Source organism: Vicugna pacos, chromosome 7, assembly GCF_048564905.1.
Source record: "Vicugna pacos chromosome 7, VicPac4, whole genome shotgun sequence".
Taxonomy (NCBI): domain Eukaryota; kingdom Metazoa; phylum Chordata; class Mammalia; order Artiodactyla; family Camelidae; genus Vicugna; species Vicugna pacos.
In genome coordinates this window covers 65,898,870-65,908,011 of record NC_132993.1, presented here as the reverse complement: position 1 = coordinate 65,908,011, position 9,142 = coordinate 65,898,870, and positions in this window count along the sequence as shown.

Below are 9,142 nucleotides of genomic sequence, written 5' to 3'. Positions count from 1 at the left end.
CTAAGGCTTTCCCCCAGACTCCTTGGGATCTGAGCATCCCAGGCAGACGGAGGCTTGGAGTGGCTGAAAAGGACCCCTTTCCTCAAGGAGTCAGAGTGGCTGCTCTGAAGGGCTGAGAAAACCCCAGCTGGTCTAGGCTTCTAGGCATTTATCCCTGTGCCCTGGTGTTTTACTTCAGAGGTGACATCTTTTCCCATGTTCCTGAAAACCCTGGGTTCTTATGGGGCTCATAGCTTGGACGATCTTGAATTTGGAGGTCTTAATTTAGGTAGATTAGAAGATTCAAAAGAAAAACCAAACGAAAGAGAGAGATGAAGAGGATACCTTATTGTAGATATGTTATCTATACCTATACAGTGTTGCATAATAATGTGCAATACTATGTATTGGATTGATACGTCTTTCCACTTAGGACAAGCTCAAAAGCCACAGGCCTGGTGGTTTATGATTTAACTAACCATGACAATCTATGAGGGCAAAGCGCTCCTGCACTCCCTGTGGTATAGAGCCAAGAGTCTTCCCAATGTGTCTCTGATGCCAGCCGACTGGTCTTAAGTTCTCTGGCATTCTTGCCAAGGCCCAGATTTTCAGCCACACGGAAGGTCTGTTCCCAGCATTTTTGAGCCAACCCCCCTTTTGCCTGGATTGCTGCTCTCCCCAGAACATCTCGTGGAGTCAGCTCAGACCCCATGTCTCCCAAGGAGTCTTCTCTGAGCCACTAGTTGCAGTTACTCTTTCTTTCTCCAAATGGTGTAGTTTATTCTTCTAATACAGAAGTTAAGATAGCTTGCCTCTTAAAAGTAATTGTATATCTCTTCCGGACTACAAGCTCCAAGGGTTGACACTCTATCCTTTTCAACTTGGAATTCTCCACCACACTTAGCATAGTACTTTGCATATAATAGGCACTCAATATTTATTGCACTCATTAATAAATCTGCCAATTATTATATTGTTTTGCAAAAAGTTTATCTGGTAGTATTCTTTGGGCAAAAAAGAACTTAAAAATTCTTCATTGCTTTTATAGAATCTAATTTTCCCAGTTTGAAGACTGAGAGAGTGAAAGAAGGGGGTGTAAGTAGGAAAGAAGGCCTCCCGGTGTGTCTCGAAGGAGCCTCAAGTTTGATCAACACAGTTCTGGTGACTTGCCCCTGGTCTAGCATCTGGCTTTAAGCCTTGTGGATACAGAAACTTAATTCTTAGCGCACTGAAACCTGGTACTTAAAACTAGAATGCTTATTTGTTAGTTGTCAATGGAAAATAAAGCAAGTAGTTACGGTGAAATATAGTTGCTGAGGGCCCGAGACACTCAGGTCATCACATGCTCTCTCAGTAGGCACATCGTGTGGAAACCATTTTCCAGAGAAGGCTGCTCCATAAACAGGGGAGTGAGTTATAAGATCCAAGTTTTCTGGCATGTAGCCACCCACCATTCACACCATGGTGACAGATTTGCCACCAGAAGCAGACACCTGGGTTCTGTGGACCATGTCCCTCTGCTTTCTGGGTAGTGTTTGTATCCATTATGAGTTGATGTAATGAACACTCATACTCCCAAATACAGCCTTCAACTAATAGCAGAATCATTGCTTTCTATACTTACTATTAGATGGACAAAATTTTTTAAACCAGGTTTTTATGAGAGGCAGTTATATTTCAGTTATGTAAGCACTTTTCTTTGCCAGAGGTGACTAGAGTCCCAGAAAGGGTAGCTTAAAATGACTAGAATATGGAAGATAAAGAAAATTGTCTTTATTAGTACCAAACTTAAGAGGTGCTTGACTTATTTATCTTGTGTTTTAAGGATTGATTTTTCCCTTGGTCGTAGGAGGTACACACAATTCATAACTCTCCCAGTCTTTCCTTAAACCTTTGCTGTGGGGGAAAATTAAGCCTTCAAAGATGCCAGACACCCAAATACTCAAGATTTGCCACTGACAGGATTCATCCTCTCCCTGTAGCCTTCTCATCGGAACTCCAGATAAGCCTTCCCAGATGTTGCACAACATCAAAGAGTTCCAGTTGAGAGATTTCCACATGGACTGTGCCCTGAGTCTTTCCTGTTACTTCCTCTCTTGCCAGCCTCCATTTCTCCACATGGCAGAACTTAGCAAAACTGATGAAGTAGACCTAGAGCCAGTGTTCATTAAGGGTTATTAAATGATTGAATAAACAAGTGTGCCTTTAGCATCTTGTATCTCCTTTTTCTCTGTCATTTTCCTCCTCATCAGGGATCCTCTTCTGTATAGTCTCAGGTCTTGCCCACTCCTCCCCTTCCCCTGAGGTCTCTCTTTATAGTGAACCACACTTTTTTATTGAGAGGTGGGGCTTTCAACATGTGCTGGCCCTGGAGGTTATTGACTTGATAGTCTATAAGTAGCATGTATTTGGGAAACTTACTGATTTAAAGATTTACCATTGGCTACTTTTGGGGGGGGAAAATTGAAGAATCCCTAGAGATGTCTCTGCTTAACTCAAAGAAATGAGTCTCTAATGGTAGAGATTTCAGGCACTCTGGGAGATATTTTTGAAAACGGGTATAATGAATATATATTTTTTATTTTGCCCAGCAGCCAGGACCAAGACAAGGATAAGGTGAGTGAGGAGCCTAGGACACAAAAGTTGAGGAGAGGCTTACCCTCAAAACCAAACTTCCATGAATCAGAAAATGAGGATCTCTTTAAATTTTATCCCCTTGGAGTTTCAACAACCGTCTCTTGTCCTAGCCTTTCAGAATCCATTTCCTTTCTGCTAAATATAGCTCCCTTTATCTTTGAGAAACACCCTTGTGCAATCCTTGTGATCCAGTGAAGGTGGCAGCACTCTTGGGTTTTGAGGAAGAGACCCATGAGTTAGGCCTGGCCGGTCAAAGCACACAGCCTTATCTGCAGTGATTGGCTCAGTGATGACACATGACCTAAGCTGGGCCAATAGGAATCTTTTCTGCAACAACTCAGAAAGAAGCACATTTCTTTACAGACAGTTGTTGAATTGCTGGAATGGAAACATGGGTGTCCTTGAGGAGAGAGTGAGTCTGAGAAAGAAGCCACTTTATGGGAAAGGAGAGCAAAGAGACGGGAAGAGACAGGTTTCTGAAATCGTTGGAACTCCATACCCATAGAGAGCTCTGTAGCCTAGGCTTTCCAGTTACATGAGTCAGTATTTGGGTATTGTATAATCCTGCCTAATAGAATGAGGTTGGCCAGGGTGAGAAGTGCACCTGTTCAACCTTGCTTCTCCAGTCATCCCGCCTACTTTAAGGTGCCTTCGTCACAACATGCAATCAGAAAGGGGTGGCATTTGTTGTTCAGAAAAAAACTTCTGAGTTTTCTTGTAGCGGATCTGGGACTTGGGCAATCAATCTCTGCGGCTGAAATTTCTCAGCTACTTCCTGATAGACTTGGAAATGGAATTTCTTGTCCCAGCCAACTTCTTTTTCTACTTCTTTCCTACTTTCCTGGGAAGTGGGCTAACAGAACCACCCACCCCATGCTCCTGAACTGTGAAACTGCAAAGAGTACAGTAAAGAAACCCAGACCATAGACCTGGTTTTAACTTGTTTCTAGGATTCCTGCCAAAACAGAGCAGGGAGAAAAACCAAACATTTTGCCACCCACTTGTATCCAAAAAAAAAAGTCCTGATGGGAAAATATGCCAGACACTGACAATATTAGAGCCTGGGCTAGGTGATGATGTCAGGAATGACAATAAAGAATTTAAAAATAAAACGCCCTCAAGAAACTGACTCTCACTAGAAATTCAAGAGGAGGTAAAGGTAGAAGAGTTGAGTGTGCAAGATGAGTGAATAGTAATATTTTTAAGTCACTGACTGAAGGGGAGGGGCAGCTACTTCTGGGAATTGTAAATGGGCAAGAGATCCCAGTCCTCTTCATCTGTGTCTCTGATTCCCAGGATCACAAAGTCTGTTGTAATTTTGGAGACTCCCAGGTCACTGGCAGGGCTATGGATTGATCATTCCCACTAGTAATCTGGATGTGGCCCAAGCCACACCTGCTGACCTCAGAGGAGGTCACTGAGCTATGATCCTATCAAAGAACAAGACATTCAAAATAGTTTAAAGCGATGGAGAAACATTAAAATGAGTTAATGTTTTGATAAATGCAGCTATTATTAACAGAGAGGTTCTTTTGATAATTCACAAACTGAAGATAAGCTCTCTCAGCTTCATGCCAGCCTCCCAGTAGACTTTCCAGTCTGCTGCAAGAGCTATGATTCAACAGTGGGCAGTGGTTACTGTTAGTACCGCAGGTATTATTGGTAAAGACCATTCCAGTCCAGCCAATCTGTGCCTGGTGCCCGTAAAGGAAGGTTAGTTGGAGTTTTAACTTGCTAAAGAGAAGAAAAAAAAATTAGAGTGCTTATAGCTTCATCCATCATCCTGTTCACCTTCAAACAGAATTAGCAGTGAGCTAAGTATAAAGCCCACCATAGGAGGAAAAGAAGAGGACAAGAAAAATGAAAACATTAATCATATTTTTATTTTTCTGTATTTTTGACTGTTTGTAAGGACCAATCACTTCTAAGAGTTACTTTTCCTCTTTGGGATTGCCTTAAAGATAACTCTAAAACTTTCTTAATCATGTTGGTAGGGAAATACCTAATCTAGGTGATTTATTTTATATTCACAGATTATTTGCCAAACAACTGATTTAACTATTATAAATTGTTTTAGGTTATATAAAACTTCATCTTAAAGGATTAATTGAGATATTTGAAAAAATGTTGCACAGGTGCAAAATTCAAGATATGAAAGGGGTACATGAAGAAGTATTTTTCCCCAGACAATGAGTTTTCCTGCCTGGAGGCAACTATGTTGATGACTTATTGGCCTCCTTTCACAGGCAGGCTATGCATATGAAACCCTACGTACTAAAAAATACACGTGACAGCCTCCTAGTCAGGTTCTTCTACATCTTGCTTTTTTCACTTACTGTAACTCGGATATTGTTCATAACAGAGCAGTCAAGGCCGTCCCATTTAAAATTACATACGTGAAAAAATGCTTGCCTCAAAAGACCACACACTGTTTACTTGCATTTATATGGTATTCTGTGAAAGACAAAACTATAGGAATAGATTAGTGGTTGCCAGAGGTTGGGGAGGAAAAGATTTCACTACGAAGGGACAACAGACAGGAACTATTTGAGAGGATGGGACATTTGTTCTGTATCCTGACTATACTGGTGGTCACATGACTCTGCACAGAGACCTTTACACCAAGAAAGGGACTTTAAGTATATGTGAATCAGAAAGATAATAATAAAAAGAAAAACAAAGAAAAAAACACAATACTAATCCCAAATTTTAAACAATGTACAAAATTACAGACATACACACCTGCTCCCTTTCCTTGCTCTCCTTTTCTCTGTTTTGTTTCCATACCACTCATTATTTTATAGCACACTCTAATTGAATTATTCACTATGCTTATTGTTGTCTTTCCCCTGGAATGCAAGAGCCATGAGGACAAAGAGTTCTTGTGTAATTTGTGCTCTATTGTATACATAACACCTAGAAGGTGACTGGCACAAAACAGGGTCTCAATAAAGGCATGATGGATTGGCCTAGATTCTCTTTCTTGTGTATAAACCTATTCCTTTGCAATGAAAAAAAATTATTTGAAAACTGACTAAACTCAGGGCACCATCAGTTGAGGTATGATCTTCACTGAATTGTTAGAGTTTTTGAAAACACTGTGACTATTGCTTCTTCTACCCTACTGCCCTCATCTAAATCAACAGCTCTCCTAAAACTCATATTTCATTCTAGTAAGAAAACTCCAAAGGATTATTGTTGGCAGTCATAAATTTTCTTTAAAAAACAAAACAACTGTTTTTTTTCAAATATTGTTTGAACTATTTCAACAAATATTGATGAATGAATGAATGAACCACTTGAAGGGCAGACAGATAGACAGACTGACAGAAACCTGTAACAGATGTAAGTAGAAATGTAAGATCTTTGAAATCATTCACGTCAAAAACGTATTGGTGAGATTAAACCTGTGCTTTACCAGCTAAAGTGGAATATTCCAGGATCTGCCTCTGCTGATGGTCAAATATTTTTGTGGTGAAATTGTTTGGAAAAGGCCAATGCCTCTGGCTACTTTATCTCTTGCTGTTCCCAGGGTTCTGCTTTTTTTTTTTTTTGACTCTGTTTTCATCAATAATCTTTTCATTTAATTACTTCTTTCCCGACTCTGTATCTCTTATGCCTGCAAAAGCATTTTGTGAAAATATAATAGAGTTCTTAGGCCTTTTTCTGAAAGTGTCTCTACAGTGATATTGCTTACTGAGTCCCGGGAGTTAGCAGTCATAAACAGGCTGGGGATGGATGGCCAGTATTCGTTATATGACAGGAAGTGGAGACTTCCCTCTTCACCTTATGAAAACGTACAGCAGCCCCAGAGTCTTGATTCTTCAGAAATGTCATCTGTGTCTTTATTTAATAATTGCAGGGAAAAAAGAGGTGGACATGTGCTCTCAATTGTCATAGTGAAAATTTTTTTTTGTCATTAAATTAATGAAGTGGAGAAAACCAAAATAAATGGCATACTCCCCTGTTCCCCTTTAGGTATCTAATTTGGTTGGGCTAGTGGCTGTTTGGGAATATTCTTAAATTGTGTTATCATGCATTTTGTAAACCAGTGGTTACATGATAGATGTTATACATGAAAAAGGCCACTAGAGAAAGAGTCTTTAGAGGCAGTAGGGAGGTAGGTTATAATTTTTTATGTCATACATGAATGACATAAACCCTGGATCAGAATTATTTTAACATTGAACTTAAATCCAGGGCCTTTCATAACTTAATAGCTCTTTCCCAAGAGAAAGATTTTAACTGAACACTAGAAATTTAAGTAGAAGAATTTGTCAAATCTCATCGAAATCTACTTGCTGGAAATAAAACATTATTATTATTATTATTATTATTATTATTATTATTATTATTATTATTATTATTATTATTATTATTGTGGGGATTGACATCTGTTGATAATGGTACCCACTCCTCCTCTTTAAACAATAAAGCCTTATTGGACTGGAGAAAGGGAAATCAAGTGAAGGAAACCTGAGAAAACCAAACTGACTCAGTCAATTTCCTGGACTTAAGTACAACTGGTAAGGTATGCCTTTAAGACCTTCACTCAAGGATGTTTTAGTTTATTCTAAGAAGTCCAGTTTTCAGGCTACTATGCCTGAAAGGAACAAAGGAAGAGACAGGAAAATTCTTAAAAAACAACAACAACAAAAAACCTCTAGAAAGTAGACTCAAGGACTGCAAATACAAGTGTCAGGAATAATTTATTGCATGGGCAAAACAATCAGGAAATACTGAGGAAATTACCACATATGTCATAATATAACTAATGTTTATGTTGATAACCCTATTATAACCAGAAAAAATATGTTTGGTGTACAACAATAATACAAGGAATGATATAAAAACTATTTAATCCTATTCCTATCTAAAATAACGGTAATGAAAAATTTAAGATCAGTTTTTGATATTGGTCCTTCCTCCCACTTTAGATACCACTCCTATAGTCACCATGCCCACCTTTTCATTACCAACAATGCCATACTTTCATTTCAAACTAGTCATTTTCTGATCATTCCCTCCTGTCCATCCAGGTCGTTTACCTTGTTGATTCCACTCTTGCAAGTGTGTAAGTTCATCAGTATCGCCAGTCGTCTGCCCTTGTCATTTATTTTTTACATTCATCACTTGCTCTTGCTTCCCTTATATTTTCTTTTCTTTTTTGGGGGGGGAGTAATTAGATTTGTTTATTTATATATTTTATTTTTTATTGAAGGTACTGGGGATTGAACCTAGGACCTCGTGCATGCTAAGCACACACTCTACCACTGAGCTACCTCATCTTTTCACTTAACCTTCTTCCCCAGCTGGGATGTCATGAACTACTATGATCATCTTCTGGCAAATGTCTCTTGATTGCCTTGGCCATCTCTTTGTTCTCCTTCCTTCCTTGGAGATTCGCCTGGCAAATCTCAACCTTGGTTTCACCCAACCAACTGCTCACTATGGTCCACTCAAGCAGCTAAATGTTGCTAGAGAAAACCCAACAATTGTGCTGGCTAGAGTCATTTCAAACCCATGACCGCACTTGCCAAAGGCATGCTATTGTAAGTGCTGCCGTACTGTACCTGCCAAGCATATTCAATTTCTAACTCTCTGAAATGACTCCTCTAACCTCTACTTCCCTTCCCCACCCACTCATGTGTTGTGATAGCACCACCATCTATTTTTTTTAAACCAGTGATTCTCAGAGTCCATAACATTCATACTTATTGACTCTGCTAAGTCTCTTTGCCCCTGTCTAAGGCCGTTCCCTCCAGACATATTCTGGATCCTACCCTATGCTGCCTGTATAAAGACTTTACTCCTCTAATTATCCTTTTCTTTTCCCCAGTTAACAGTGTATCTCTTTCTACTGGATCCTATCTGACACATGACTTAACACACCAACCCTGAGCATTTCTTCCTCTCTCAGGATGCCTGCTCATTGTAGTTGCTGTTGCTTCTGTTTGGAATGGTCTTTTCTTAGATCCATAAATGATGGCCTCACTATTCTGGTCTCAACTTAGTTTCTCTTCTTGGACTTTAATGACCTCTCCACTGTCTTTCAGACAGGTGCTGTAATGTCACATTGCATGATTTTATTTTCTTCATGGTAAATATTACCTTATTTTTTAATTGATGTGTTTATCTATTTCTTTTCCCACTGGAGTATAAGCTTATTGAGGGCAGGGACTGTCCCATCATCATTACTGTGTTGCTGAAGAACAGTGTCTGACACTGCTCAATAAATACTGACTGATGGGTTGACTGATTGATTACTCAAAGGTAGTGATTTCAATAATTTGGAAGACATTGTTCCCCAGCAATTCTTAGTAAAAGATGCATTATTGTATTTACTCCTTCAAACAAACCTATTTCTGGAAAGCTAGTGAATAATAAGAAACCTATTTCTGGAAGGCTAATGAATAATAATAATATTAACACGACTACTAATAAAAATGCTTAGCTAGGACTTTCTATGTGCCAGACAGTCTTCTGGACATGTTCCAAATATTAACTCATTTAAATCTCGTAACAG